At 40.5% G+C, this 7,890-nt stretch overlaps 1 long non-coding RNA gene across 1 annotated transcript; it reads right to left on the reverse strand.

The window, feature by feature from the left end:
- Nucleotides 1–3,244: 3,244 nt before the first annotated feature.
- On the reverse strand, nt 3,245–5,235 carry LOC311019926. Its single transcript, XR_014597847.1, has 5 exons — nt 5,100–5,235; nt 4,228–4,319; nt 4,047–4,085; nt 3,556–3,711; nt 3,245–3,338 (listed from the first exon to the last, which is right to left on the reverse strand). It is a non-coding gene; the product is annotated as an uncharacterized lncRNA (long non-coding RNA).
- Nucleotides 5,236–7,890: the final 2,655 nt, after the last annotated feature.

Below are 7,890 nucleotides of genomic sequence, written 5' to 3' on the forward strand. Positions count from 1 at the left end.
CAGTATCCACTTCAAATTCTACCATCTTGTCATTTAAGTTAGGTGGTGATGGGGTCTACTTTCATTATCGTAGACTTTGCAAAATGGTGAATTGTGAACACCTCTTCATCACTTGACACCTCCTCAGAGGATTCCCTTATGTGATGGGCAGACTGCTTTCTATCTTTTCTGAAACTTTTTTCCTTGTGCTTCCCAAACCCCTTAAACTGCTGCTGGTCTGGAGACGAGGATTTGCACATTCTTTTCAAATGTCCGGTTTAACCACAGCCACGGCACTTCTCATTAAGGAAACGGCAGTCTCTTGCCATATGTTCACCCCCACACCTATAGCATGCTAACAAAGCTGATTTTTCTTGCCATTTAAGTGTTGCTTTCACCTTGTACACTGCCCCTTGGGACGCAGGTTTACTCACGGGACTGTCCAACGTTTTCGGCCGCAGCTGCTCCGCCAACAATTTCCGCTGCATGCGATCATCTGCTATTCCCGATACAAGCATGTCGCGTAGCATCTCCGTCAACTTCTCTCCGTAGTTGCAATGTTGAGCAAGCTCTCGTAGCACCGCCACGTATTCCGTCACAGTTTCATTTGCTGCTCTAGTCCTCGAATACAATTTAAATCTTTGGACTATCTCGCTGGGCTTCGGGTTATAATGTGACTAAAGTAGTGCCGTCAACTCGTCATATGATTTAGCCCCGGGTTTTACTGGGCTTAACAAGCTCCTTATTAAACTGTATGTGCGACTGCCAACAGAGCTTAACAATATTGCCCGCTTCTTTGCTACATCTGCAATCCCATTTGCAATGAAAAAATGGTCCAATACTTCCACGTATTCCTCCCAAGTTTGGGCGTTATTGTCGAAAGCCGTGAGTGTTCCTACCATCATCGTAGCCATATCCATGTTTCGGTCTCTGTTGCGGTTAGCGTTAGCTTCCTCGTCGTCTGACATTATGTAATATCCTAATGCTATGAAAGGATAGACGGACAGCTGAGTAAACTTTAGGTGGCTTTACTGAACATTAGTAAAGGCAGTACATGGAGCATGACGTGCACTTGCCTACCAACACGCTACACTAACTCGTGTGACACATTACATGGTACTTTCATACCTATACTGCCACCTAGTGACAGAACCGAGATAAAACAGTCCCAACTACTACAATTAGTAAGGTCCAAAATACCCCAACTAGTGCTACTAGTGGTTGCTGTGGCTCTTACTAGTAGTACTAGTAGACAATTTGGGCCTTACTAGTACTACTAGTAATAACGAGAATGCCCACTAGTAGTACTAGTGAGAGCCAAAATGTCCACTAATAGTACTAGTGATGTCAAAAGAGATGTACTAGTATTACTAGTGGACATTTTGGCTCTCAATAGTACTACTAGTGGGCATTCTCGCTGTTACTAGTAGTACTAGTAAGGTCAAATATACCTTACTACACTCAAAAAAATAACTTGTTGAATTTACTTAATAAAATCCTCGTAACAATTTGCACTAACACTAACTAAGTAACTTTTACTGTCGCATGATTAAGTAAATCTCACTATCAAGTATCAAGTATAATGTACTTAATTCTAGACTTAATATCCATGGAAATATTAAGTAAATGTTACTTAATTATGTTTATGCATAAATAATATTTATCTAAACTAATTAAGTAAAGTCTAATTAACTTTTGAACAGACAATAACGTCAATGTTATGAAATTATTAAGTAAATCTGAATGAAATAACTAAGTAGATTTTATTAGACATTTTTCATTTTCAATTACTTAATTGTATGTTATTATTACTTATTATAATTATGTACATTTTGTTAATCTTCTATTGATAAATGTTAATTAATCTTCATAGATCACAAATCACAGCCACAATGCAATTCAACCTATTTATTTTGTCAACACACAGGTAGGTATCATTAGTGACAACATATCACTGTCAAAAGACACACATTTTCAAGCTACCAGACAAAACTGTCACATCAACTTTGGGTGCTGAACCTCAGGGTGACATCTTCATGATGTATGATTGGAGCTGTAGCAGTTTTTCTTAACTAAAAATTCAGTGTGAAGAAAATCACACTTCACTAAATTAAACTAAATCACTGCATTTTAAAGAATAAAACATTACTTTTTTTTAATCAATAATCTGCAATCAACTGACAGAACAGGTGCCTTACGTGATACAAAACAGCCTGGATTCAATTGAACTCAGAGGCAAAGAGCAAAGAGGGTACAAGCAGGATAAACATTCCTATTTTTGTCAAGTGTAAGTTTTTTGGTCAACACTGAACAAAGTTGCAGCAATTCTTGTACAGTGTATAAGGCAAGCAGAACGTCCATGTGAAAACAGGCTGGTGAACATTGCCAGTCTGTGTGCATTTAAGACAGCAACTTCGTCTTCAAACTCTGTACTTTTGGAGACAGCTTAATCCCATCCAGTTCAAGAAAAAGTTTTTGAAAAACCTCAAATGTGTAGCGCAATGCTGGAGGGTATGCAAGGTTCAGGGCGTAAATAAGCCCCATAAGCAGTGTGCAAGCTTTGGCAGTGCTGCCGCATCCCGCCAACATCTCCTTGCCTTCAAGAAGGATGGATACATCAACAGGATCTTCTCCATCAGTGCCATGGACAACCATGACCTTCATAGTGTGTTGAGTTGCATCACTGCGGCTGTCCTCCTGTATACAATGTACAAAAAGAGTTTAGATAATGCTACTTACATATACATGCATTTAAAAAAATAGAATTACTTTAATTGTTTGAAGAGAGGAGAAAGAATTGCATGTTAACTTCCATGATAAAAGAACTGCTCAGTTTACATTAAACTGAGTAAATTAAATTGTGTGAAACCTGATGGCACAAGATGGCTACATTCCACAAATTTGCTGTGCCTAGAAACCCAGTGACTTTGTAACCCCAGAAGAATGTTACATGCCCCCCTTCTGCTCGCCAGGTAGAGTAAATCATGTTGTGTTCCCTTTGACAGGTGTGTCAGATAATTTGGGTGGGTCATAACAATAGGTTTGTACCAGTTCCTAACAGTCTCTTCTTTCCTGTGGTTATTTCAGTGTACTATTTGGTCCATCACACCATCTTTTTTTCATTTCTCTTACTTTTGAGTTAAAATTTGGAACCTTATTACTAAGAAAAGGCAAAGTGAATCAGTTGAACTGTTTAATCTTGTTAACCAACAGCTAATGAAATATTACACAAACTTTACAATAAAAAACAACAAAAACATGCTTACCGGGCAGTCTTCAAAAAGAGCCTCCACTTTTTCACCAAGGTAAAGGATAAGGCTGCGGATAATAGCTTCACGTCTCATTTCAATGTTTTGGTTCTGTAAACAGATTAATATATTGTCAGTACTGAACCTCTTATTCATGCACAATGAACTGCATAAATCTGCAACAAACAGTGACTTGAGTCCAAAGCAAGACCCATTTGTGGAATCATGGAGTGTGGAAGAACATGGAAGCAACAAAGTGTAGGAGTTGGTGCTCTAATTGCATGGAGCAGTATACAGTGTGAATAAGCACAATTTAGAACAAACACACCTGACTCAGTCTGTCCAAAAACGGCCTCAGCTTGATCCCAAGGCCACCACCCCTGGCTTTCATCAAGCTGATAAGTTTTGGTGTGTAGTAGTCGAACTTGTACATGAACGTCTGCTCAAGGGGAATCGTCGTGATTCTTCTGAATTCTGCCTTGATCTGAATGGACAAAAATCAACAATAGGAACTGAGCCCAATGGTGCAATACACAAGGTAGCACTGTAATAATGATGAACAAAAATGAAGGCTCGATTTGGCTTTTAATTTTAACTTGGAACACAACCTCTAAATGAGCAAGGACAATCTGAGTATAAACAAGGTAGCGACTGGCCTTGACTGGTGTGTAGATGTTTCAATCTATAATGCGTTAAGAGCTCTAAACGTTTTGGTGTCCTAAAGTTGCACTTTTTGCATGCCCATCTCATAACAGGCCTGCTGTTTCTCCCTGTTGACACAAAGTTGAAACCTGTCAACCTGTTGTCCTCTCTCCCTACCTCAACTGTCCACTGGCTCCCTTTATGAATAAGGTCAACCTGTAAATGAACAAACAGAATTTGTGTTATTAAATCAAAATTGAAAACATTTAGTCCCATATTTATATTTGATTATATAGTGAAGAGTAGGGTAAAATAACAACAGCAGTATAAGAGCATGCATATTTAGATTTATACTTGCCTGTGAGACTAATATGTCTGCGATGAACAGTCACTCTTCCTATGTAACCCTCCACATGTGATGATAGAATTCCCTGCTTTATTGTTTGATTCCTGTGAAAGAAATGTAAAGTACAAATTCATACGTTACATTTGTAATAAAACAGTTGAGCATTCCTCTGGATTAAATTAAAAAACAAAACATTATCCTGTGGAAGGTAGAGTGTTTTTTAAAGGTTAGTTTACTGTACAATACCAACTATTACAATAACTATATACAATAAAGTGCCAAATGTGAAAAGGTGTACTTAGGTGTTTTGAAGCTACATTTTTGTGCAAATACACTTTTTCTTGTGTGAGTTACAGCTAATTGATCATGACAATATAGGCGGACTTCACCACTAAAGGCCTAGTAGGCCTATACACCCACAATATACTAAACATTAACATCTACTCCTTACATCGTAAAAACAGACTCGTTACTTAAAAAAAAAAAAAACCTCCACAGATGACACTACGTAAAAGCATACGTAAAAGACGTGACGAACTCGAGAGGGAAAGAGCGAGAAAAGGGGGGGGCAGGTTACCACGGGAAGAAGTGGAACGAGTGAGGGGACGGTAGAGAACTTGCACTGTAGCAGCGACATGGAGGAATTAAGTGCCGGACCCCGCTTCGCTACCGGGAGTCCCGTATCGTAACAACCAGACGGCTAATATAGCTTTAGCATGTTTCAAACTCATTTCAGTATGTTCAAGTTTAGCCACAAACATAAAGCCGGCAGCAGCACTGTTGGCTTGGTAAATCGCGCATATTGCGCTATGCAAACGGCTCCGTCCTTCTCTCTGACACACATATCGATATATTTTCACAAATGTAGACAGACAATAACTTACTTGTTCGGCCATGAAGCACCTCTCCTCTCAGTCAACGTCTCGTCTCGCTGTCGCTCTGAACTGCGTCGTTTGTTTCAAACGGGATACATGTTTAGATTAATTAAAATTTACTTACCATTTTTCGATTTATGTTCAGTCATTATAAAACACGTAAACAGTATGAGAAATTGTGTAGTAAAATTTACTTTTCCCACATAGTTAATTTACTGTATGATTAAAATACGTAAACATATACATTTTTACGTAAGGAATTCTAGTACAAAGTGAAACGTATTATTATACTGTAGAATATATGCCAACTAATCTAGTATATTGTACAACACCAAAAAGTTATTTTTTTGAGTGTAGTACTACAAGTGGACATCTTTGTACTTACTAGTTGTACTAGTGAGGTCAAAAATGCCTTACTAGTGCTACTAGTGGGCATTTTGGTGCTACTAGTAGGGTCCAGGAGGCTACTAGTGCGTGACACATGCCTACTAGTAGGGCCTAGTAGTGTTACTAGTGCAGCACAGTAGTTTACTAGTAAGGTTTGATTGCGCACTTGTAGGCCAAAAGTGGCACTAGTAGTAGAAAAACGTTACTAGTAAGACAGTCGTTCTACTAGTGTGCCCTAGTAGTTCTACTAGTGCGCCAAATTGTCTTACTAGTGAGGACAAAAAGCTTACTAGTACATGGACCTTAAGTCCAATATCAAGGATATTGAATAAATGCTCAAATGGCTTTCCATAGACTTCAACTACTACACAGTGGTTGGCATCATGGCTGAGGAGATGGAGTGTAGTGGGGTAATAGCAGGTCTTTGCTCCATCACCTCATCCATGACAACAAACACTTCTAGTGTGCAGCAGTGACCTCTCCTCCCTCAGTGCTGACATCTTCACTTCATACAAACAACATATACAAACACTTCTCATAATCATGTTTTAGCTAAACTATTCACCACTAGTTATATATTATAATTAGGGCCGGGACTTTAACGCGTTAATTAAGATGAATTAATTACACGTAAATGTAACCGGGGGGTAAACCCGGCATGTTTTCATTTTGGTTGTTAAATACCTGAGAAATGTAAAGTTTATTTCATATGTCATTTGTTGATTTATTTTGATTGTGTCATTTCTATTTGTTAAAACTGTGAAGGAGACTGTAAATGTTTCGCCACAGTCAGTTCTTAAATATGGTCACTAGAGGGCAGCATTTAGCCTGGGGATTTGTTACTGCGCAAAGTGCATTATGGGTTTTGTTTTGTTGCGTGTGGACCACGGAGAGATTTCCGCCAGGAAGGACGGTGATGTGATGCCATTGTGTGAGGAAGAAGGTAAAAAACGAACAAATTGTGTTACATATCGCTGTATAAAACCCTTAAATAAAGGTACCTGTTGATATTTGTAACCGATGATTGTATTTACTGTTGATCTCTGCGGATTTTGGGCGCAAGTCGCCGATGCACTAATGTTCAATGACATAAGCATGCTAGCTAGTGTAACGCCGTGCGGTGTGATTTTGAGGTTGAATGTGCGCAATGCTGTTTTAACTCCAGTTATTTTGTTTAGAGAAAAAGACTAAAGACTGGTGAAATCTATGGTGAAAGGTCCACTTGGCACTAAAAGTTCAAGATGTAAGTGCTTTGAATTCATTAAGTGACATTTTGACATTATCTGAGGTTTGTGATTTTGAAATGTATGTGTAACAGGGCGTACCCACCAAACGCGATGAACGCGATTTAATCGCGCGACAAATGAAATCGCGTCGCGCTAGACGCTCCAGTTTTGACGCCGGTCCAATATGCCAAAAAACGCCTCATCGCGGCATCGCGTCGCGCGACGAGCCCGCCCAAACAACAACATTTCTTCCGCCATTTCATTCTCTCGTCGATCATGGCTGAGATAACCACCATCGCTGCACTGTATCTACTCTGGAGAAGTTCCCAGCTTCGTCTGCGGGCTAGGCGCCGACGTCGGTTCTGGGTGCATGCTACCCTACGGAGGCGGCGTGAGCTCGGCGAGTTCCACCGTCTCCTGCAGGAGCTGCGCCTGGACGACGGCCGGTTCCAGCGGTACTTCAGGCTGACTGTTGCCCAGTTTGAAGACCTGCTAACCAGGGTTGGTGCCAGGATCTCCCGCCTGGATACCAACTATCGGCGCTCCATTCCAGCTGCGGAGCGCCTTTCCATCTGTCTCCGATGAGTTTAAGTTTATCGGTTTGTCAAATTCAATCAATCAATATTCACTGTAGTTAGCAAGACTCCGACCGGTACAGGACCGGGAGGTTTAGCTGCTGCTCTGCCCAGAACTGGTGCTTCATAGCCGGCCATAAGCTCGTTGTTACCCAGTGATAGAGAGAGTTTAAGTTTATCGGTTTGTCAAAATCAATCAATATTCACTGTAGTTAGCAAGACTCCGACCGGTACAGGACCGGGAGGTTTAGCTGCTGCTCTGCCCAGAACTGGTGCTTCATAGCCGGCCATAAGCCCCAGTGATAAACAATCGCTAAAAAAAAAGATCTCTGTGTGTGAAAGAGCTGGGATTGATATGTATGTATGTGTGTGTGTGTGTGTGTGCGCGCGTGCGTGCGTGCGCCCCCCAACTTTGATTATGGGCAATATATAATATAATATAATATATAAATATTGTGGCAATCTATCATTGTGCAACACTGTAGGGCACAGATTAAATTGAATGTTTTCTATGCTGCAGATTCCTGGCCACTGGTGATTCCTACCGGACGATCGCCAACAGCTTCCGCGTTGGCGTCTCCAGTGTGTCCAGGATCGTGCCAGATGTGGTCT

Source organism: Eutrigla gurnardus, assembly GCF_963514095.1.
Source record: "Eutrigla gurnardus genome assembly, chromosome: 10".
Lineage (NCBI taxonomy): Eukaryota > Metazoa > Chordata > Actinopteri > Perciformes > Triglidae > Eutrigla > Eutrigla gurnardus.